The sequence below is a fragment of the Pezoporus occidentalis genome, unplaced genomic scaffold, assembly GCF_034315485.1.
Source record: "Pezoporus occidentalis ecotype Australia unplaced genomic scaffold, CSIRO_AGI_Poc_V1 ctg127, whole genome shotgun sequence".
NCBI lineage: Eukaryota > Metazoa > Chordata > Aves > Psittaciformes > Psittacidae > Pezoporus > Pezoporus occidentalis.
In genome coordinates this window covers 1,786,720-1,809,835 of record NW_026913071.1, presented here as the reverse complement: position 1 = coordinate 1,809,835, position 23,116 = coordinate 1,786,720, and the positions used below count along the sequence as shown (strand labels likewise).

General features: G+C 42.9%; 1 protein-coding gene across 2 annotated transcripts in view; it reads right to left on the bottom strand.

The window, feature by feature from the left end:
• Positions 1-23,116, bottom strand: part of HABP2 (hyaluronan binding protein 2) — a 67,075-nt gene that overhangs the window by 42,143 nt on the left and 1,816 nt on the right. For both annotated transcript variants that reach the window (XM_062607895.1, XM_062607896.1), the window contains exon 2: positions 7,396-7,479. The gene's annotated coding sequence lies outside the window, so the exon portion shown is untranslated. The remainder of the gene's footprint in view (positions 1-7,395; positions 7,480-23,116) is intronic.

Below are 23,116 nucleotides of genomic sequence, written 5' to 3'. Positions count from 1 at the left end.
ATGCTGCAGCCTCCTGGCACAGCCTCTTCTAGCACCTATCTTGCTGCAATGACACAATGCCGGATTTACACGCAAAGGAAGGGACATGGATGACTTTTCTACTTATGACATAGATATGATGCTTTTCCCCAGTCCCATCACCTAAAGCTCTCTTTGTACCTGGTGGTTTAGTATACGGTCAAAATTTCCATTAGAATGAGTCTTGACTGTTCTTCCTGCTCTTTAAGCTTGAGAAATTCTTTGCATAGGATTCAGAGCATGCAGGTGAGAGTGTTCCTGCAGGCTGACCTTTCTATAATCTGTAATTGTCAGTGGCCATGGTTTCAGCTTTATCTGGAAACTTATAGGGAAAAATGTCTCCTGGAACAACGAGAAAAAGGTGGATAAAAAACCTGTGCAATTTTCAGGATGTCTGAGAAGGATGGCAATTCCTCAGTGAATGCCTGAAATAAGCAGTCAAGCCCAAATAAAGAGCTCATGCTCCTGTTTTATGACTAGATCTTAGTTTTACATTGAAGTCAGCTATACTAAGTGGTACCTGGGCCCTTCAGAGTTAAGCCACAAAAGGCATCATGGGGCTGATGCTCAGAGGCACCACTGACGTCTGTGTCTCCAGGACATGTACCCACCAAAGGGGACTAGCTAAATGCATCTAGATGGACTGTGTGTTGCTATTATATATGAAGTATGTGCGTGCAGCCCAGTGGATATCAGGTTTATTTGTACACAGGGGAACTTTTAGTCTTTCAGTGCAGAAACCCACCAGAGAGCCAAAGGATATCAGGCTGCAGAGTTGGTATTTTATGATAGGTCTCAGTTCCAGCACTGCCAGTCTGACATGCTCCTCTTAAATTTCCCTGTTCCTTTACCACACTCTTTCTATATAATCACCATTAAAAAAAAATTCACATGAAAAGTGTTCAAAAGTGAAAGAGGTTGGACAAAAACTGCCAACTGGGCTAAAAATATTAAGCAAATCATTTCCATGAAGTAACAGATTTCTAGTGCTGCTTAGCTGGGACTTTGAACAGCTTGCTGCACTCACAAGAGAGTGCTTTCTTAGTTTATGTTGTACATCAGCTTCATGTAGAGCAGTTGTTTGCTTCAGCAAATGAGGAACACACATTTTCTGATGGAGACTGCCTACCTCAAGGACAAACTAAATGCAGATCTGCAGCTCGGAGAGCATTAACTTTTTGTGCAATTTAGCTAACAAATGTAAAAATATGTACTCGAGGACTTTCTTCAAGCTGGAGCAGACACATACTGAGAAAAGACCATGAAAATGGAATGAGGTTGAGTCTGAACTCAAAGCTGAGTACTTGAACACGCATTAGCCCAGGTCTGACCTCCATTCTTATGCACTTTTTTTGAGAGGCAGACCTTTGCATTCATCTCTCTACTCAGACACAGCTTTGTTTTCCTCCCCCAATGGCAGGAACTCTTTATGTAAGCATCCATCTGCCTAAATCTCTGTATCTAACTCAGACATACAGTAAAAACAAGGTAGTCCTGTTTACCCTCTGCACTGCCTCTGCCCAATCGACCAGGATTCATCCCTACACCCAAATGAACTGGGCCACATTTTTGGTGAAGTAACAGTGAAGATAGAAAAGGGAAGAGGGAGTGAGTGAGGCTGCCAAACACAGCTGCGGCAAGTGACACTGGGACACACAGCAGAGAGGGGACAAGTACTTGTGGGATGGAGCAAATTATGCAGTTTGTTTACTCTGCAGTGATGAAACAGAAAGGTCAGTTTCTATACACCCTGGCTTATAGGCTGGTATATATGATTCATATATATGTATTTTAAGTCTTCTATATCTTTGCAGCTCAGGCTGCCACTCGCTTCTAGTCTTCTAACAAGCAGGCTTTTGAACAGCGTTCATGCTCACTTTTTAAGTTCCAAAAGAAGCATCTCTTGCTGTAGAGGCTGCTGCTAATGAGAGATGAGGCAAAGTGAGGAGACAGCTCTGCTCTAGGTCATCTCTGTGCTGTGCCATCCTGCGCTGTGTGAGCAGATGATAGCAATGCTCTCCACCACTCCGGCTGCACTGCGTGGGTCAGAGTCCGTGTTAGCACACAAGTAACCATTAACCTGGCCTTTGCTGCTGGCTTCCAGAAACATTTCTGAGCATTCACCTCTCGTTCTGCAAATAACAGTTGCATTCAAGGAAATGTCAGTGAGCAACAAGATAGGGCTCACTAGAATAGGAGTCACGGAAAAGCAAGGTCATGGCAACACAGACTTCACTCCAGTCTGGGCAAACAAAGCAGCTCTGTCTCACTGGCTTGATCTGTGTGATGGGGGATGCAGAAGAACTGCCAGAGCAATGGCACATCTGCACTTCAACTCACAGCCACAGGACTGGGCTGTGGACACAAGGTCGCTCTGCTCTTCCCACCACTGGGCACATACTTGACATTTGAGTGGCATGACCTGCACGTTGGTCTGGCCTGTGCCAGGAAGACCCCTTGAAATAGGTGCTCGGCATCTCTTAGCCTTTGGTCCTTTGGGATTTTATTCACGAAGCAGGGAAGTAAATCCTCTCTCCAGCCACATGCACTTCACACTCAACACTAGAGATGTGAAATATTGAGGTCTGAAAGAAGGTAACTTAGTATGTATACAAATGGGTATCTCCCCATTTTATGATTCACAAAATACAGGATTGAGAACTGTGTGTGCACAGTATTATTAGTGGCTGCAGCACACTTGTCTGGCCAAGCTTGTTGGCCAGCAGAAGTGGCAGCTACCTGCAAATCACTGCTGCTGTCAGTACCATGTAAGAACGCCTCAAACCCTGCCTCAGTTCCACTGACACTTCATAATCCCTGGCCAGTAGGAGCCAGCACAGGCATAGAGAGTCCTGGTATCTCTCCTCCTCTTTACAGCTCCTTTATAAGAAACCTCCCCACACAAGGAACATCAGTTTATCAGAAGATAAAACCATGTTTTATCATGTTGTATCAGTGATACAACAGCATCTTATGGAGAAATTCCCACACCTTTGGAGGACAACAGTAACAGACGAAAGACTTTAACTTAGACCTGGTCTGGCTTTGATTTCCTGTGTCCCTCAAAATAAAAAGCGATGTCTACACAGTCTCACAAAGACCTGAAAAACAGAGGAAGGAAAGCTGATTCTTGCTCGGTTAAACGTTTCTAAAAGCTAACCAGTGTTCTCCACCCACTGTCTCTTTCCCAGCAGACAGCTTCAGGAGCTAGGCAACTCACTGCTTGGTGAAATGGTTGTACAAAACATTGAGCAGAAGTCCTTCTCATTTGCAGCTCTCCTACCTTCAGCACCACTACAGCAGGGATCAGTTTCATCTGCAGTACAGGGCTGTGTAGTTTATACATCCTCCTGTCTTATAATTCCCAAGCTGCACTGTGCAAGCAAGGAAGCAATAAAAGACATGGTGCATAGACAAGACTTACAGACTGCACTCAGTCCTGATGCTGTAAAAAGCACCTAGCTGAAACAAAGATCTAAGTTTCACATCACTCATTTAACTTCCAAACACCATATCCTAAGTTTTACAGTGATGGGCACTACAGAAAACACAATGAGAAATTGATGGGTAATTATGGTTGTGGTTTTGACTTTTACCATCATCTAAAACTGTAGTAAAGTCAGAAGACATAGGTTTATGCTTCTGGAGATAGGTGTTTAAATCTAGTTTGTGTCATAAGTGATCTGAATGGAATGGTCACAGCTTGATGCCTAACCAGGCTTAGATAAGTCACTTTGATTTAGAATTAGATGGGGCTTTATGTACCAGAACACATGTACTGCACTATTTGATACAAATGAATGTGACCGTTTTGGGGAAAAGAAAACAATAATAATAAGGGAATAAGGAAAAACAATAATCAGAGAAAACCAATAATAATAAGGGAATAAGATAATAGTAAGGGAATAAAGGAAAAATTGAATAAAGGGAATAAACAATAATAATAAGGGAATAATAAGAAAACAATAATAGGGGAAAAAGGAATAAGGGAACAAGATACTTCATTTCAGACAGAAGGTTGTAGACAGTGATGTGTGTGGAATGCTCCCTGGGCAGATGCCTGTAACCTGCCTGTGCCTCAGCCTGTAGCCCCTTGCACCAGCTTTGAGAGCTGCACTTTGTGAAGCACTGCTTGATTTGGGAGGAAAGGAAGAGGCAGACAGAAGCAGCTGGTGACATAAAATGTTAGCAGAACAAACCAGATAGACATTTTAAGTAGCGTGCACATATAGATCACAGGGGAACTCTGAAATGCATGATTAAGTATTGAAGTGGCCATCGCACACTCCGTAACCCCTGACTGCTACAGAAACCCACGCAGGCAGGAACCGCTCAGGTTGCAGCACCCCTTGATGTCCAGATACATGACAAAAGTGTGAATCATCACACAGCAAGAGACCGGACAGGTCAGACCTGGTCCAGAAATGGGGTCAGTAGCAAGCATCAAGCATCCATCCCCTGCTGACTGCGATGGCCGTCTGTGCTTCCTCCCAGGGTAGAGGTGACAGTGAGACTTGTCCCTGCCAGCACAGGTGGCCTTGGCTCACCCCCATCAGCCTGTGTAGCCCCACAGGACACCTCTGCTCCTGGGTAGCAATGCCCACATGGGGTTGTGTATGGGGCCGACACTGCTGGAAGCACGGGAAGGCAACGCAGGGTGTGATGGGGTGAGATATAACTACATGGGAGCACCCCCGAGTATGAAGTCCTTGCATGGGGCTGGCTGTCCCCCATGTCCCCGCAGCATGCGAGCCACGAGAGGGCACTGAAACACAACCCAAGCGCTGCAATGTGCCGAGCAGGGGGCTCCTGCCTGTCCCCCCATCCTCTATCAGAGCTTCGGATAAAATGCCAGAACAAAGGACCGATACAAGGATAGATTCATTGCTGCATGTTTCAACTGCCCATTATGAGGTCTGAAACAAAAGTGGGGCTCATAAATACCCTACAATGAAATGCTTCATGCGTCGGGAGCTCACGCGACAAAATACGACTTTCTGCTGTAGTTGTTTGTGAGGCTACAACAATAATTATATTGAAATTCATTTTTAATTAAACTGTTTGCTGGGCTCTGGGAATCTGCATTGGCATTTATGTAGTGTCCATCACTGCGGTATCAGTGTGCTTTATCTGCACAATCAGTTAAGCTTAGTATATTTTAATTGAAAGTCTTTCAGCTGTTACTTCCCCCTTCAGATTATCATTCATATTATAGCTGCATTTCATGCTTATCCTATCCTGAGTGATTACAAGAATTATTCTGCCATTATTTTTCATTCTTCCCTGCTTCCCCCTCACTTTCACAATCCCTTTTTAACATAAACTCTCGCTGTTATGAGGGAATTTGGTGCAAATCAGTTCACAGGGTTTTTTTTTCCTTTAAACTATAAGCCAGATGTAAGAAACCCCCAACATGAAAAACGTGCAGCACTGAAAGACTGTCAGTCTTCAGAACTGAAAATGCACCGCTGATATATATTAAAATGCTACTGGAATATGCAAGATGCAAATACTGAAATAATTTTAATAAAATATGCCCTTAAAATTTACAAGAGACAACCTCATCAAAAAAGGAGTGAAAAGAGGACCCGTTACTGTCTTTTTTTTTACACAACATATTTTCTCTTACTTCATGTAAACTAAGTTTCTTTCAAAATTTATGTTACGCATTCTTAGCTCACCTTACCATAAAACCAGGAGAAAAAAACAAAACCAAACCAAAACAACCCAAGAAATTCACAGCTTTCTTGTATGAAAGAAAAATGTTAAAATTAAAAATGACAAGAGAGATTTTGATTTGCATTTGTCCAATAATGCCAGTATATTAACATAGTGAAAAAACAAGTTCTGCAGATGGTTATATCAATGCTCTCCTGTGAATGCATTTTTTGCTGAAATCCCTGCAGGTATGTATTTTTGATATATATTTTTAAATCTCTGATATTCACCGTCTCTCATCTCACCTATATGACACCATGTACAGTGTAAAAATTAGTGCTGAAAACTCCTATCCCAAAGAGCTTGCATCTCTGTTAAAAAGAAAAGAGACAGGACATAGAGGGAAGCTCAGAGGAAGGAACAGCATCGGAGTTGGGTTTTACTTCAGTGGGAAGCATCACGTAAGTAAGAACAATTTGTGAATAAGATTTCGCAGGACAACAGTCCACATCCAATGCTGGCAATAAGCTAATGGGTTATTTCCACATCTCGCTACCACAAGCCTAAGTAACATCCACCGCTTTCAGCCTGAACAAGGCATTTATTTCAGCTTCTGAGAGCTAAATTCTTCCCGACTATCAGAGCATCGTTCTAGCACTCAGCATAGACCTGCAGCTTCCCTTAGCATCTGCAAGGGCCCTGGGAGTGAAGCTTGTACTGAATAACCCAGACACTCTCTCAGTGGGATTACAGGGAGTTGTGCCATTTGTTTGTCAGACCTTTAGACTTTGGGTTTCTACTAACATCTAAGTCCACATCACTTGTGAGTGTGTGTGTGTGCCAGTATGGTAGGGGAAAAAAAAAAATCCTTCTCTAAGAATCCGTATTGCCTGGTGATGTTTTTCCAAGGAAAAAGTAGGTTTTTGTCTTGGTTTGTGCTATATTTCGGAAAGCTCATACCAAGGCAAAACCACATCGGGGACACATCTTTGTGGCTTCAGTGTATGATGTGGAAATTTCTTTCTTATGCTTCCACAGAGCTGATTTGCATCCACAGTGTATCTCAAAATGTATAAGCATATAAGGAAAATGCTTGCATGTATCAGAACAGTGTATTCTATATGATTCTGTTCTATATCTGTATATGTATGTGCATGCATGGAAATTCTGCCTGCTGCAGAGGGGGAAGAACACACTGAAACTGCATCCCAGTTGAATTTGGTAAATTCCTGGTTACAGTAAGGAGAGCAGAGATTTCTCTGCCTCCTGGGCAGATGACCGATCTGTGGCACACTCGATATATTCCATCCTTAAATCTCCCCCAGCCCATGAAAGCCTTTGCAAGTATTTCTTATTGTATCTCACGGTGCAGGTAGAGCTCATCTCTTGAATGATTTCCTCTCACTGCACGACCCAGGGAAGCAAACCTGACATCAGCACACCCATCTACACACACTTTCCTTTGGCACCACTGGGAAACACACGGAGCAATATTCTGCCTGCAGGGAGCAAACACCAGCCCAGCAGCGCTAGAGATGCACGCTTTCCGTCAGGAAAAAGGGGGGGAAATACATATTCAGATTCTATGGGAATATTACTCTTTCTCCCCTCCTTTTTTTCCTCCCTCTTTTAAATGTCAGACTCCTACACGGTGCCTTTGAAAGTCTGAACAGTTAGTTAGATCAGTCTGGAAGCAAAACAAACCGCAGTGCAGTTCACCTTTTGCAGAACTTTCCGAGAGACAGCGTGCATTGCAGAGCGGTGACTATTCAGTGTTTAGCTCTCTGGGGCTGGGGTGTAGACCTGAAATTCAAAACATTTCTTTCTTGTACATCTGTGTTGAATCAGGGCTTATTTCTGATGAAGGTGGCTGAATCTTTAATATTAAATTCTTCTTTGAATTGATCACTGTTGCGCTTAGGGACATCAGATGGAAATGGATAGTCCTGCTCTAGCGTTGCTCACTCTGCTTAGGATCCAAGTTAAGTAGGTTGGAAGGTTTCTGATTTTTCCTTCAGCTGTGTTTTGCCTGAGGTACAGCCTGTGACAACAGAGCCCAGACTCTTTGACCTACTCGTGGCATTTTCTTGCATTGCATGTGCTGGGAGATGCTCAGGCTGCTGCTCTTTCCCTTATCCTCAATGAGAAGTTCATCTCCTCCACCTCTCCCTGCTCAGGGAAGGCTGCGTGCTGGAGCATCCCAGGTTGATGGTATATGGGCACAGCCAAGATAAGGCTTCCCAGGCAATAAAATGCTATGGGAAATACTGGGCTGGTTTTGAACCCTGAGCTTTAAAAGAAAGTTGCTTCTGCTCCAGCTTGATGCAAGGTCTGAGCCAAATCAGCCACCCCACCACTTAAATACTGGGAAGAGTGAGGGATGCAGTGCAATCACCCCATCACTTGTTGATGGGGGGGTCTGTAAGCAGCCAAACCCACCCAAATGAGTCAAAGAGTGGGGGGATAGAGGAGAAGCACGTTACCAGGTGCATTAAGGACTCAAACAAGAGGAGCTCGTCTTTCCCTGTCCTGCATTCCCAAGAGCAGCATCAAGCTGAGTCTGAACTAGCAGTCAGTAGTCCTCCAAAGTTGACACTCATGCAAAACCACTGCTTGCCAGAGACATCACCCCAGCACCATCAGCCCTGGCACTTCTGGGGGCGCACAAATGGACACTGCTGTAATATAGAAAAGTACCTAATGAGCAGCAGTGGATCTGAAGGGCCCAGGTAGTGACGTGTGTCTGAGGCAGGCAATGCTGCCAGCTCACGCACCATACACAAAGGCTGTGGGAAGTGCCCAGCATGATCCCCAAGTGCTGTTTGCTAGCTGCTAAATGTGGGTTTGTGGCATATCCAGGAACCAGCAGGACACGCTCTGGGCAGCAGGTTCACAAGGTCCACAATGGGAAAAGAGAGAAGACAGCAATACTGCATGTCTGGTGTGGCCAAGGGAAGGCACAGGGCAGGAAAAGGCCCTACCTCCCAAGCTAAGTGAAAGCGCTCCATTTATGAGTAATTAAAGAGGGCTTGACAGTGGTTTGGATTCTCCAAGACCTGTCACTGAACAACTGCAGATCTTATTCCCCTGGACCAGAGCTGCCACAGCAGCTGCTTGCCAAAGCCGCAGTGGGGGAACAGGAACACCTTTCCCCTTCTGTCTGACCTCCATGGCCAGGGTTGGTTTGCGGTTAGAGCTTGTGACACAAATTCAGATGTGGTGAAAGCTAAGAGGTTGATGAGCCAACATTAATTGTGTTCACATCATGTTTCAGCAACTGAGCTTATGGTTAGAGAGGTGAGGGCATAGGTAGAGGCTGGCAGCAAATATGCTGGGGAGTAAAGCTGCCTTCTGGCAGGACCACTTACAGTGCCTGGCATGGTGAGACATTGGTATGGTGGGAGGTGAGTGACAGGGACATAAATCACATCCGCACAACACTAGTGAGCACTACATACTGCAAGTCATCTCTGGCAGTGCTGCTTGCCTGGAGGTGGTGGCTGAGCCCACCTCCCCAGTATTTTCAGACTGTTCTATGGTGTTTGCACATGCTGAGATAATGAAGAATTGCAATATTCGTTATTTTAAAGGGATGCATCATAAGCCTTATCAACCTCAAAAATATTGTGATTTATCTATCTGCAGTCACTGGATTTGCACACCCCATGTCAAATTCTGTTACTCCCTGTCATCATCCATCATGTTAGAGGAATGGCCAAGGACACCCTCTTCTTAGCCCCCAAGACTAATTCTGTGGCAGCTTAATATTTCCCCTTAACTCTTAGCTCACCAGAAAGCATCCCTTCAGCTCTGAATTAAAGGCATGACAACAGCACTAGAAAGAAGGGTCCTTCTGTAACAACTGTGACTTCAGAATAGGTGGTCTTTTCTTCTCAATATTAGCAACACAGAAAGACTCTCGCTACCAAACTCAACCCTGTGTACAGCCCGTGTATAACCTTTTAAACGGCTTTTGCTGTAAAACACAAGTCTGTGTTTGCTGTAACAGAAGCATTTCATTCCTCACAGTAGAATAAAAGAGTTTGCTGAAAGAGAAAGGGCACTGCAAGTCCCTGCTTTGTGCTCTGAATTCTTTTCCAGCATCTTCCTTTTAATACATAGCAAAAGGGGGGAAAAGAAGAAAAAACTAACACATTAAAAAAAAAAAAGTGTTTTAGAGTGTTTTCCCAAGAAATATCACACACTGAATTGAAACACCTTATCTACAAGGAGGTCCTGGTGGCAAGTGCAGAAGCAACAGAGGAAAAAAATCAATACAGCCTGCAGAGATTAAAAACATACTGGAAAAACATAAGAAAAATGCAACAATTAATGCCAGTTGTACATATAATACGTGAAAACAAAGCAGAGAGGCATTAGTGTCTACACACAGATCTATTGGATAGGTAATGCTTTTATCTCAACTTGAAAATGGAAGCTTTATTAGACTGCTTCCCATCAGGAGGCATCATACCATGAACAGTGTAAAGCTCTAACTAGCTAAAAGCCTCTTTCCCCTACACCTTCCGTCCCAATCATTTTGCATACGGGTGAAATTCAAATGGCTCAACCTCAGGCTGCAGCGGTGTCAAACAGGGGTTCAGATTTACCAGGCTAGATGAAACCACACACCGCCCCCCTCCAGCAGAAGGCATGAACCAGCCCACCAAGATGCTTAGTGATAGGTGGGGTTATTTGGTCTGTGGTTTAAAAAGCCCCTCCATGAAGCTGCTGCTAGAGACTGTCTTATTGTTACACTGTGTTATGCTGTATCATCCATTATTATACACCTGATTTTAATACAATGTCTTTCACAGGTTTTAGTTGTGAAGGGTTTCATATTAAAGAAAGATGCTCACACAGAAACATTAAGCAAATATTTAAGGTGTGGCTCAGTGCAAAGATTCCTCTAAATTCCCTCCAGCAGCTTTGCATCCATACAACAATCAGAGAAAATGTTACCAATGTACCCTGCATCTTGAGTGTAAAGCTCAGGGAAAAGCACCATATCTAACAGCTGGCTCTTACTCCAATGCCTAATATTAAAACACATTATGAAAACTAAGTAGATTATTAGTTTTCTGGATTAGGAACAATAAATAGGAATACTCCCTTCTCATAGACCCAGACCATCAACACAAACCTCGATAAAAGTACACAGGACTCACAGTAGGGCTATAGATGAGGGTAAGCATTGGACAGCTTGGCAATACTGGAAGAACAGAACTTTAACCTTCCTTTTGTGACCATCCCATCACAATAAATTAAGGATAAAACCTTTCTTTTTAAACCCTAGAAAGAATTACGGTTTACTCATCCCCTTCCTGACACCAGTGAGCGCAGAGGCAGGTAGTCACACAAGTGCCAGTGGCTTGGACACTTGGTCCTACTTCAAGGCAGTAAAAGAGCTGACTAAACCATGAGAAAGTCCTCCAAGTGCAGGGACACGAAGGACTAAAACATAAAGCATTCAGGCCTCTAACTTGCATTTGGTACAGTCTGAATACAACCACCACACTCTCAGCATTGCACAGGGATCAGCAACTTAGCAGGATCTTTAATGGAATCCTGCGCAGGACAGACACAAACCGGGACAATACACATAGCGCTATGGTTATACGCTGCTGCGAAGGGAGGGAATTTCATGGAGTTAGCTGTTTCACATGGATTTCATGAACAGTTCTCAGAGCTAAGCTCCTATTTTGTCCTTGCTTTTTGTGGCAAGGGCACCTCATGATTTGGCCAGGCTCCCATTTTAGCATCGTATAAATCCAAAAGGATAAAGATCATACTTGGGCACTGGTGTTCCCACTACGGACAGGCTGCTTGCCAGCAAGGATAAACAAAAGTACTTTTCATTTATTAGTTACTAGATTTCATTCAGACTCCCAGAGTGTCGATTCTTTTACTTTGGACCATATCCCATGCTTCCACTGTAGCCAGTTGTAAGATTCTCCTGACCACGTTGAGAGCAGATTCATTTGAAAAGCGTTTTAAAGGCTCGGCTCTGCTATTCTTACACAAGAAAGTGTAAAGTGACTTCAGTGGGTAATTTCTGAGGATGACTTTGTACAGGCCAAATTTGCAAGATCTTAATGAGCCTTAAATAAGACCAATAGCTTTTTTTTTTAGTAATGTTGTCTGCTCTCAGCAATAAGTAATAAACATTCAAAACACCCCATGAGGCAAGAAGTCATAGCTGGCCCTACTTTAAGACACATAAGCTGCAGAAAAGCTATTAAGGTTTCATTGTGAGCCAACGCTGGAGCCAGCATTCCGAATGCAAGCAGTCCTGGCTCTTAACACACATATGAACCTGTTAGTGCTAAGGTTCAACTTTGTCCTGTCAGATGTCTTGAGTGTTTACTCAATCCAGATGGCCTGAGGAAATAAAGGAGATTAAAAAGAGTCTGTTTCAGCCTTACACTTCCCAAAGCCCTCTGCAGAGTATTGAGTTGCTACAGATAACGCATGCACATGAGGGCAACGGTGCAACCATTTATGAACAGGCTGTAGACTTCATCTAACTTGTCCTCAGCAAAGCTTAGAAGCTTTTAACACTTCCATGCCCATAAGGAAGAGGAACGTGACATCCTGCCTTCTCTGGTCAGTTTTACAAATGCTGCCTAACCTCTGGGTTTTCAACTGTACAGAAAATGGGAAACTTTTTCACTGACATCTCCAAGAGCCCTTGGTGACACTTCCCAAAATGGGGAGGATGGTGGGGGACTGGGGATCCCAGCATCTTTGTGGGGCACAGAAAGGACACAGACTCTGAAGTGATGGAGAAGCAGGAAGTGGAAGCAGTTGAGCTCAGAGACTCCCCATCCACACCGTGGATACACCCTTGTACAGACAGCCTTGACTAGAGGCAGTAAGACATGGGTTTGCTTAGTCTAGCGCAAAAGGAAAAAGGCAGAGAGGGCAAAATCTAACTCATATGAATGACTGTTATGAAAAAAGGATGAGTAACGACCCTCTGTGTTCACTAGGGTGTTAAAGACAAGTTGAGTTTGAGCCATCAGCCCCCCTGGAGCAGCAGTAAGCTGTAGGGTGCCATTGATGGAGCTGTGAGGGAAGAAATTAGAAATAAGTCAGGAAGGGTCTAGAGTGCTCAGTCCAATCTCAGTGAGGGAGGACTAAACAGCCTCCTGAGGCTGCCCCACAGAGTAGGTGGGGGGATGAAATTAGCCCAGCTGCTCTTTATTTCGGGTGCAGAAGGAGAGATGGGGAACTTTGCAGCCACAGTCTGTCGTAGAGCACCTGGCCATGCTCTGCGCTGGCCTTCAGGAGCATGGCATTCAGATAAGTGCTCTTCAGCAGACAGCAGTAGCACACAGGACCAGATGCTGTTGTGCTTGTGGGTACAGCAGTATGGGGTGCATAAACACCAGGAAGGCACTCAGGGTGCTGGAAGAGTGAGGAAGATAACAGATAACTCCTGCATGGTGCACAGGCCAGGCAAGGAGGTCATCTTTGTAGTAAAGATGGGAGGGATCTTGATCTTTTGCTTTCAATAGCTACCCTTTACTTGTAAGCCCCTCTCAGATCTCCTTCCTTATGACTCTTCATTTCAATCTGATGAAACATTTCCCTTTTTGTAAGGAAAAGGCATCAAGTTGCGAGCTTCACACAGAATGAGAGGAGAGAAGCATGCTCAGGGTAAGGGGTTGCAGCTTGGGGAAGCCCAGATCACTGCTATTACAGACTTGGATGGGTCTCCTGCATGCTCCCCACTTCAACTCACTACTTGTAAGTCAAAGATGAAACTTCTTTTCTTCCAGCCATTTGTCTGGGAAGATGTAGGGTTACTGCACATCCAGCAAGAGGTGGCCCAGGCCACAGCAGAGATGCTGGCACTTCACCATTGTACAAACAATAGCACCTCTGAGAAGCAAGCCTTTGCTTTGTGTATTTACTCCGTTTCTTGTTCAAGCTTTGTAAGGGAACTGAGGCACTTAGGCTGGTTACTAAAATAAAGAACTGCTATAAAAAGAGATCAGCTCTTGCAAGGAAATCCAAGCCACAGAAGCAGGAACAAAGATCCATTGAAAGGCAGTGTTAAATAAATACAAATTAATTTCTCATAGTTCCAAGTCCTTCAGTCAATACACGCCTGTTCTCATTATTATTCAATAACATTTAGCTAATATATTTGGATTTGCAAGGCCAACATTTTCAAACATTTTTCTAAATTAGCACAAATCTTCTGCTTCGTCTTTTCTTCATCTACTGTCAGCAGAGCAAATAATCAGAGAACAAATAGATGCATACTCCGCTTATAAATTCTTCTTGCCAAAGACTTAACCTCTAGAGACTTGACTTCACATTTGCTTTCCTGTAGAATTTAACAAAGTTAGTCAAGTGCGATTTGTTGTGTGTTTATTTCTTTTTAAAGGACTGCAAAGCTCAGAAATGTCTAGCTCCAGTGATTAAAGGAGGAAGGGGGATTTTCTTAATAAAGCCTAAGTGGAGAGATATTAGAATGCCAGAAATACTTATTAGCATCTTCCACCTGCAGGTAAATGCTCATAAAATTTCATCTTTTGTCAAGGCTGAGGTCATATCTCACTTACACAAAGTCAAAAAACAAGGAGACAAATCCTAGCCTTGGATAACCCTGCATCTTCCTGGCTGAGCTTTGGGTACAGTAGGTCAAATATCAAATTTCATTATGGAGTAACATGCAAAACACCTGCATGATGTGGTCCTACCCTGGGGCACAGACAGCCTCACATGATTTTGTATCATCAAAAGCATGTCCTTTCCCCTCTTGTTAGAGGCAGAGGGATGGGCTCTGGCTGAACCATTTGCTGCTTTGGGTGCGAGAAGGAGGCATCTGCATTTCAATAGATACTTGTCAAGGTTGACAACATCTGGAGAGCTACGCGTTATAACGCTGTCCTCAGTTACCACAGCCCTACTGTACGTCGCTCTATTGCGAGCACGCACATCATTTGGAGACCTTTAAAGCATATGGCAACAGGGGCCCAAATGCCACAAAGGGGGAAGAAGCAGAGGACACAGCCAGCTTCTTGAACACTGTTTTATATTCTTTTTTATGAATCAGCCTTTCTGGTCTTGAATGATAACAATTGGAGGTTTCGGACATCAAAGGTAATTTGATTTCTGAAAGAAAACTAACTGTGATAGACTACCTGAATGCATTTCAAGTCAGCAACATCAGGGAAGTTCTTCAGTTCCTGCACTGACATTTACCCTGTACAGGTAAAAAGTCAGAAACTGACAGTCCTGCTCTGTTCACTGCGGAGGAGTTAAGGCATCCAACACTGGTTGAAGTCAGCAGAGCAAAGGGGAGAACGTCCCTTCTGTCTGCATTTAGCAAGAAATAGTAGACACTTATCAAGTGATAAAGTATTATTAGATTTAATGGAAAAGATTTATTTATAGAAAATATCTGCTACAGATCTGGCCTTCTACACTCTCTGTTCATGGTCCTAGCAAGAGCTGTATATAAGTATTATTCTCCAACCCAAAGAGACTGACATTAGCAACCATCCCAATCTAACATGCGACTTCGCATCAAACAGGATTCATCCAGTACTTCAGTGTTTTCCAAGAAAGAAGTATGCCCTGGAAGCAGAATTAGTGCCTCTTTCTGCTGGCCTCTGACCTGGTACTGGAAGAAACTTCAGGATGGTATGATGACATCCCAGATAAATGAACCCTCTGAATTTCACTCAAACCAGAGCCACTACAATGGACACCACCACGATTTGCTGTCAAGTTAGAGCCCAATGGGATCAGATACCACTTTCTTCTATGAAAATGGAAAGTGCTTTGTTCAAACCAGCATTAAAACCTGTGTTGGGTGAAACCAGTATCTGAAAGCAGTGTCCCAGCCAGTAGCTGCAGCCAGTTGCACTTTGCGCAATTAGAGCAGGACAGCTAAGTCTCCTCTGGAAGTACATCCTAGTACCAATCACTCAGTGCAAGCTGCCTGACTACCTATCTTTCTCTCCATCTCTATTTCTTTCATCTTCCCACCCACCCACCTCTTCTAACCCTCTTATGCCCTGCCTTCTTTCCTACCCCTTGCTTTTGTGCTCCTCTTCCATCACTACATTTCAACACTCAGTTTATTCCCTTTCAGTTCCACTCAGGGACAAATGAAAGTTCATTAACAACATGCCTAAAGGCTGCCTCAAATATGGCTTATCTCAAGTGGTCCATTCACCCTGGGCCATTAAGTAATGTTTACATAAACACAACAAGTTCACTCCCTGTAAGATATCCAAGGTAAGAATAGAGATACTGCCTACTCAGTGCATGTCCACATCCATGGACAGTAAAGTTCCATAGGGAAAGGCTGTCCTGTGGGTAAGCTCATGAGGGCAGGACAAGCACGGCAAACTGCTTTGCTTTTTGCACTTTTTACCTTCCTATGTCTGACTGAAGGGAAGCGCTTGGACTGCATGGCTTTCCAACAGTGGAAAAACCTAATTCACATTATTAGCTTCAAGAACCTCACCCTGTGTTTCAGGTAAATTCGGAAGATATTCAATCTAGTTGTAATCAACACACAACTTTGAAGCCAGGCCCATTTCCACTGGCCCCAGCAAGTCTGGAATCAGACTGACACATTTGAAATAACATCTTTAAGAGCCTGTACTAAGTGAGCCTGTTCTGAATATTACCCCAACCTATATGGAATATAGAACCCAGTCTATATGGAATTACTGGGCTGCTGTTACTTCACTGAGCATCCATGTATGACCAAAAGAATCACTTTATGATTCAAGTTCCCCAACTACTCACAGTAGATAGAGGTACCACTAAACCTAAGAGACAGCTGCAGATGACACAGAATAGACAGACCCAAGTTAAATGCTTTTCCTTCAAGGATTAAAATCACTTGTCCTCAATTCTTTTAAATGCAAGAATTTGGGATTATTTTTTTTAATGGCATTATTGGCCTACTTCATTCTTATAGGAAAAAAAAAAAATCTTCGAAACAAAGCCAAGTTAAAATAACCTGCTGTAAGCTTCAAGTACGAAAACCACCAGAGGCTCAGTCAGCTGCTCACAAGGAGTTAAGCTTGCTTGGGAGAAATTGGCTAAGCATCTTCCAAAATAAATAAATATATCATAAAAACCAAGCAAATAAAAAGTTTGTCTGTCTTAATCTTCTGTGTTATCACTGTGTTTGCTCAGAAAGCGGCTGTAATTTAAATAATGTGAAAAATATTTCCTTTGTCCTTCTGGACAAAAAGCCTTTTTTTAGCTCATTGTACACTGGAAAAATCTCGACTATAAGTTGCTTTGTAATTTAGTTCTGTTGTACACCTTGACTCACAGGTGTAATTAAAAACTCATTATAGTCATGCAACAAGCAAATCAGAGCAGCCCCGAGAGGAGCCGAGCCGTGAGAGCCTCTATTTATGAAATCATAGTTAATGTAGTCTTATCTCTACACTGAAAAAAACATCTGTTTAACATACTGTAAACAAAAATATTAAGGTTCCCCGGCCTTTTTGTCAGAATGACTTCTGACATGATCTGCAACGCATGCAATTAAAGTGCAGCAGAACTGCCTAATTTCTATGGAAACAACTACAAAAGCATTGTACGTTTGCTCCTGGTTGATACTTTCAGCTCTGGAGTGAGAAAACAAAGACTCGTATGAGGGGAACAGGAGGGATTTAAGGGGGGCTTGGTCAACAATCTGCAGCCTCTTATTCTTTTTGTGTCTCATCCCAAACAAAATAGATTTGGCAATATTTTCTTGCTATGATTTTGTTTTGAGACTACAGGGAAAAACTGTGTTGCCTGAAGTGTTAATGAGCTCAAATTAAAAGACAGCATAAACCAACCACTACCAGCACCCTAACAGAGTAATAAGCACATTTGCATAATCCACTCCTTCCCATGCATTTATAGATAACCATGTCTTATATCCAGAATATGAGATGCAGTTTGTGCTACCATGAGAATAAAATCAGGAATATAAGCACTTTGTGATTTAAGAAGTTAGACTAAAATAACACAATGAGACCAACAGAAATTGGCCATCAGCCACTGCCAGTTTCATTTTAGGAAAGTCAAACACGAAGTTAAAATCTTTTCCGCTGCCCCTGTGAAAACACTTTCCCCACCACTATAGTGAATTTAAGATCTGTGGATAGACACAAAGCTCAGTGCTGGAATCAGGATGGACACTGATGAGCAGTGCCATATTCAAATACTGCTCTTCCCAGGAGGAGGATGGATCCAAGCAACACGACAGTGTTGTGAAACCCAAGGTCTTCCACTTGCCAGCAGGAATCACACCAGCATAGGCAGTGGTACTGCACAGTCAGGTTTCCTGGGGAGCTTCATAGACCAGAGTGAGAAATTGCACCTGGATCCACGTGTGCATCAAAAACCAGAATGAGGGTCAGTGCTAGAGCTGGCAATGCTCTGACCAGGTCAGCTCTGGAGCTGCTGCCACTGCAAGAGTCCAGCACTGCCAGTGCACCCTCAGCCCTGCAGCACCTGGTGCTGCTGTCACAGGCAGAGCTGGCTGGACCTCTATCAGGAGCCTGCACCAGCTAGGCTAGCCTGGGCCAGCTGCCATGCAAGCCTGGTGTGTGGGCCTTTCTTCCAGCCTATATGCTGTGATTACCCTCTTGCTCCAGTTTTGTGCCTTTGTTAGTTCAGAGAGGCTCACTGCAACTACACGTCCACGGCGAATTAGCTTCTCCTTACAGGCAGAGGTCTATTTCCCCAGCTTACTGTGACCAGGCTTTTGTAAGGGTGGAAGTTAAATAATGCAATAATCATATTTTTGTGCAAACAGATAATTGCCAATGATTGCATGTTGATAAAGCACAAGATGCAGATGAGCAGCATCCCAAGAACCTGAGTAAATTAGATCAGAAAAGGCTTCACAGCAAGGACATTGCTGAAGTCAAAGAAAAGAACTGAGACATCTGACACTGCCTGGTATTTTCAGTTCCATTTTCCACTTGGAGACAGTATTGGGTTGCCTGTAGGGTTTCCCCTTGCTAAAGACTCTCTTTTGGTATGTTAAAATGCCAGCATACAAAAGGGAAACCTCACCCATGCAAAATCTAGAAGCAATCAGTCAAATGGTACTTCTGGTTCCTTCAGAAGGGCCTGATATGGTAAATGTATGAGGTACATAATTGCTTGCCTGGGCAAAAAGGACTCCTTGAACTCCAACTTTCATGATCATGAAATGCTGTATTACATAACTAGAACAGGAAACCAAAACCAACACAGGGTGAGGCAGCAGCGCGTATGAGTTCATTGGGATCATGTCCAATTGTAACATTCCCAAAACCCAAAGGCAGTAGGCATGCTGTGCTATCAAAGCTCTTCACAAAAAATCCTTTACTAAGTGCATTCAAAGCTAAGGCTGAAACTGGGGCTGCTGAAGTAAATGAGAAACTTCTGACATATGTAATGGCAATAGATGGACCTGCCCTGTGCAAAGTACCCATGTTAACGGTCCTCTGCACAGGGACCTGAGGTCAACTTTCAACATCTGCTCCTGTTGTGTACTGGTGCATTTGGCATCTAAATTCAGACAGAAGCAATTGATAGTTATTGGCTCTGGAGGTCTCATGCCTGACCCACCTCCAGCAGCACAATTCATGCTCATTTCCAAGTGGGCAAGTTGGTAAACAGACAGTATGTGGGTTGCTTGATATTATATGATTACAGTTAACAGCAAAATATACCTGGTTAAGAAAAATTACAGGACATTCCAGTTTACAAGTGCTGTTTTTCCTTTGAAAACACTTCTGACTCCAGCTACATAACCCAGTCATGTCCCTGCTCTTCTTAATATCACAGTTGAGTGAAAAGGGAAGGATTTCCTCTGATGTTTAGTTGAGCCAAAAAAACCCAAAACAACCTCAGAGCTGATTTTACCACCCTTTCGCAACCACCAAGTATCAGAAGGGACTGTCTGAGATTACAACAGAAGCACAAAGAAATTAATTTGGTGTTGACACTTCACAGTGCTTTTGAGATTGTAAATCAGAGGCTGCTTGGCAGGTAACAAACACCACCTCCCTTAAACACAGGAACACAGCAGCAGAGGAGACCTTTCTGAGTCATCAAGCACAATCCCCCACTATCATAGATTGCAGCATCTAATATCCCTGCTTCCTTAATAGCCCTCATTATCACAGCAGCTAAGCATCTGGCAAAGTACACAACACTGGCACTGCCCTCCCACAATGATCTGAGCCTGTGTGCGTGCTAAGAGGAAAGAGATATTCATTCCTACATTTTGATATATGCTGTGAACTTCTGAAAACAGACAATAGTCACTTAGAGCCCAATGGAAACCTGGGCAGGAAAAATCTTTGAAATATTTCTCAGATAGCTGAGACAGACAGAAATAAAGCAAATTATTCTATCCCACTCTTATAGCCGGAAGTATCAGAGTATACTTAGGCAACACATTATTTCCATGTGAAAACTTAGTCCTGGACATTAAAAAGAACAAGTAAATCTTTCTAACCTTAAAAAAAAGTCTGTGTACCCAGCTTCGGTGGGCACAAGACAGTGTCAAGTGGAACACGTATTCCCTGAGATAATAAATCTCATAACGGAAATCAAAGCCAAGTTGAACTGCACATTAGGCATTAAGCGTCTCAAACTGCTCATCTTGCTAAACCTTCATAATAAAATAACATTACAGTCTATAATTACATGCAGTAGTGATGCCACAGGAGTAAAGCTTTCCTGAGCTTAATTTTCCAGGCTTTGCAACAGGTGTGAACTAGTGTGAGGCTTAAAAGGCATTCACAGACAGGATCCAAACCTGGGTGCAAATAGGACCATCATACATGTCAAACCAGACAGACAGTATGAGCTCTTTATCAGAGTTGCTAAGCAAGCACTGGGAAGGAAAGTTCCCAAAAGCCACCCAGATTTATTGACTGCCTGTTGCATCTATGGTGGTGTTTGACAGGTCTGAACAGGGGGACATAGAAAGGCTGAGAGACTTTCTGTACTGCTGCTTCTGACAAACTGTGAAGCACAGCAGGTAAAACTGGGAGATGAAGAAAGAGTTCAAAAATACAAGTTTTACTTCTAGGAGTTATTTCTGTTCCTATGGAGAAAGGTAGCCCATGCTCAACTGCTTGGGACAAACCATCTCCTGGAAAGTGCCTCTTTTAGTCAGTGCCTGCAGAAGGACCCTAGAGGATCTGGGCAAGATTCTCAACTTTAAGATCACTAAACTTTGATTAAATCAGTCCTTTTGCTCAGCTTTTCCTTCACCTTCTTTTGGAACTTCTAACACATGGGACACTCCACTGCTGCAAAATCAATATAAGATTTTGAAATAGCATCAAAAAGCTCATGGAACAAATTGTTCAGGAACAAACACAGTCAAATGTTTAATTTCATTATCTGACTAACACAACATTCTGAGGATTATGGCAACATTTGTTTTTTCTTCTTCCACTGACCTGAAATATTTAATTTCAAATAAAGACATGCCAAAATCAGAATGAAATTAGATCAATGTTATACTAAGCTGAAATAAAATGATGTTTTTTGGCCTTTTTTGGTCAGAGAAGACCAGCACTTGGAAGAAAAGTTTTTCCCATTCATGGATTTTGTAATAGCATCACCATCCCATTAAAATGACTTTCAGAATTGTCTTTCAAGGCCTATAACTGGGAGATGCTAAAGCTTTAGACATTTCTGCAGACTTTTACTTTCATTATACTCATGGATCAAAATTTAACCCTGAAGTACCACTTGAAATGAAGTACCTTTAAGCATGACATTAGCCAACTTTAACCTCAGATGATGTGGTTTTTTTTTTAACCAGACTTGGTCCAAAAAAATTCCTCTTATAAATAGACTCCACTTGACAGAGCTAAATGATGGTAGGAATAGATTCTGATTGTCTGAGTTAAGAGTGCAATAATTACACAGAAAACAACAGGTCTCATTCACCATTTGGGTGTTTTCTGCATATACTGCAGAATTCTTACGTACCAAACCTCTGCTTGAGGAATAGGTGCAGAATAAGCAGCTGATCCAAAGGATGGCAGAGATCTGTTTTCAAATCAGAAGAGATAATTTCATCCTGCACAGCTAAGGTTGATGGGAAGTCACCATAACAAAGAACAGGCATCAGACCTAAAGGTTCTGGGGTTGAACCCAGGCTACAGGGTTGAAGGAGCTATCCCTGCCTTTTCCTCCAGCAAAACCAGGGCAGTATTACTAATCTGCCTCCTTCAATCTGTTCAGGAGTTGTGTCAGCAAGAAGGAAGAAATTACATTTTCTGTATTTAGGCTATCTGCAAGGCTGAAGTTAATAATTTCTTGTTTGGAAAAAAAAATCAGACAGATGCAGTTTCATTAATTGTTCATCCAGGGTACATTGGAAGCTGTATCTCTTATGTATTCACAGAGATACATTATATAGCATCTTTGCGAGGCTTTGAAAGCTTTACATGCTAATCACTCAAATGCTTAAGTCCTTATGAATCTGTTCGGATGCAAAGAATATCTATGTATATACATATAGTACATATGTGGATGTTTTTAGTACTGATTAGATTCACCATGCCTCAGTTACTTTACACTGGTTGCTATTTTTCCTCATATTGCACAAAAGGTACAAGCTGGTGTATCTCAGCTGGATTAGAATCATAGCACTTGCCTTGGTTCTTTGGTCTGCCCAGTAATGACTAAAGGAGCAGGAGGACAAAATCCTGACCTTAAAAAGTCCATTATAAAAAACATCCATTGACTTCAAAAGAGCCAGGATTTCAACTCTTTCCTGTGGTGCTCAGGTATTGCCACAAACACCTTCAGACATATCCAGGGACCTAGGTCTCCTGATAGCAACTATTTACAGACAAGCAAGAACTGTAAGGGTCACATAAATAGCAACAGGGGAGTGAAAAGGTCATGGCTTTCCTACAGATACTCTATCCATTACCAGGCACACGGCGATAGGTCAATCACGGGGTCCTCTGAGCCATATTGGAGCTGCATCTAGGTGTAGGCACAGCTTCCTCACAAACCCTAGCTGAGTTGGAAGAAGTACCCATTGTAGCATCTCTATAAATGCTTTTGTATAATAGGATGACTATGAGAAGCAAGTCTGCCTACAGACTTCTCTGATACACTCTTGTTCCCTACTCTTCAGATGCTTTTGACAGACACCAGTGCAAACAGATTCTTGAGGTGTGGGGTTAATTGTTCTCCCTTTCCTGTTTATATAAGTATTCTGCAGACTGAGAATTGCTGCCTTCAGAAATACACAAACCAAGTAAAAGTTTCATATCGCCACTCGTGGATAACTTCAGAGCCTGAATCATCTGGTTTGCAGCAATTAAAACAAAGGATGCTTGTTCTAATGCATTGTTTTCACAGTAGAAAGCTCAATCTGCCTTCAGCTGTCTTTACCAACTAGGAATTCAGGAAGAAAGAGGCT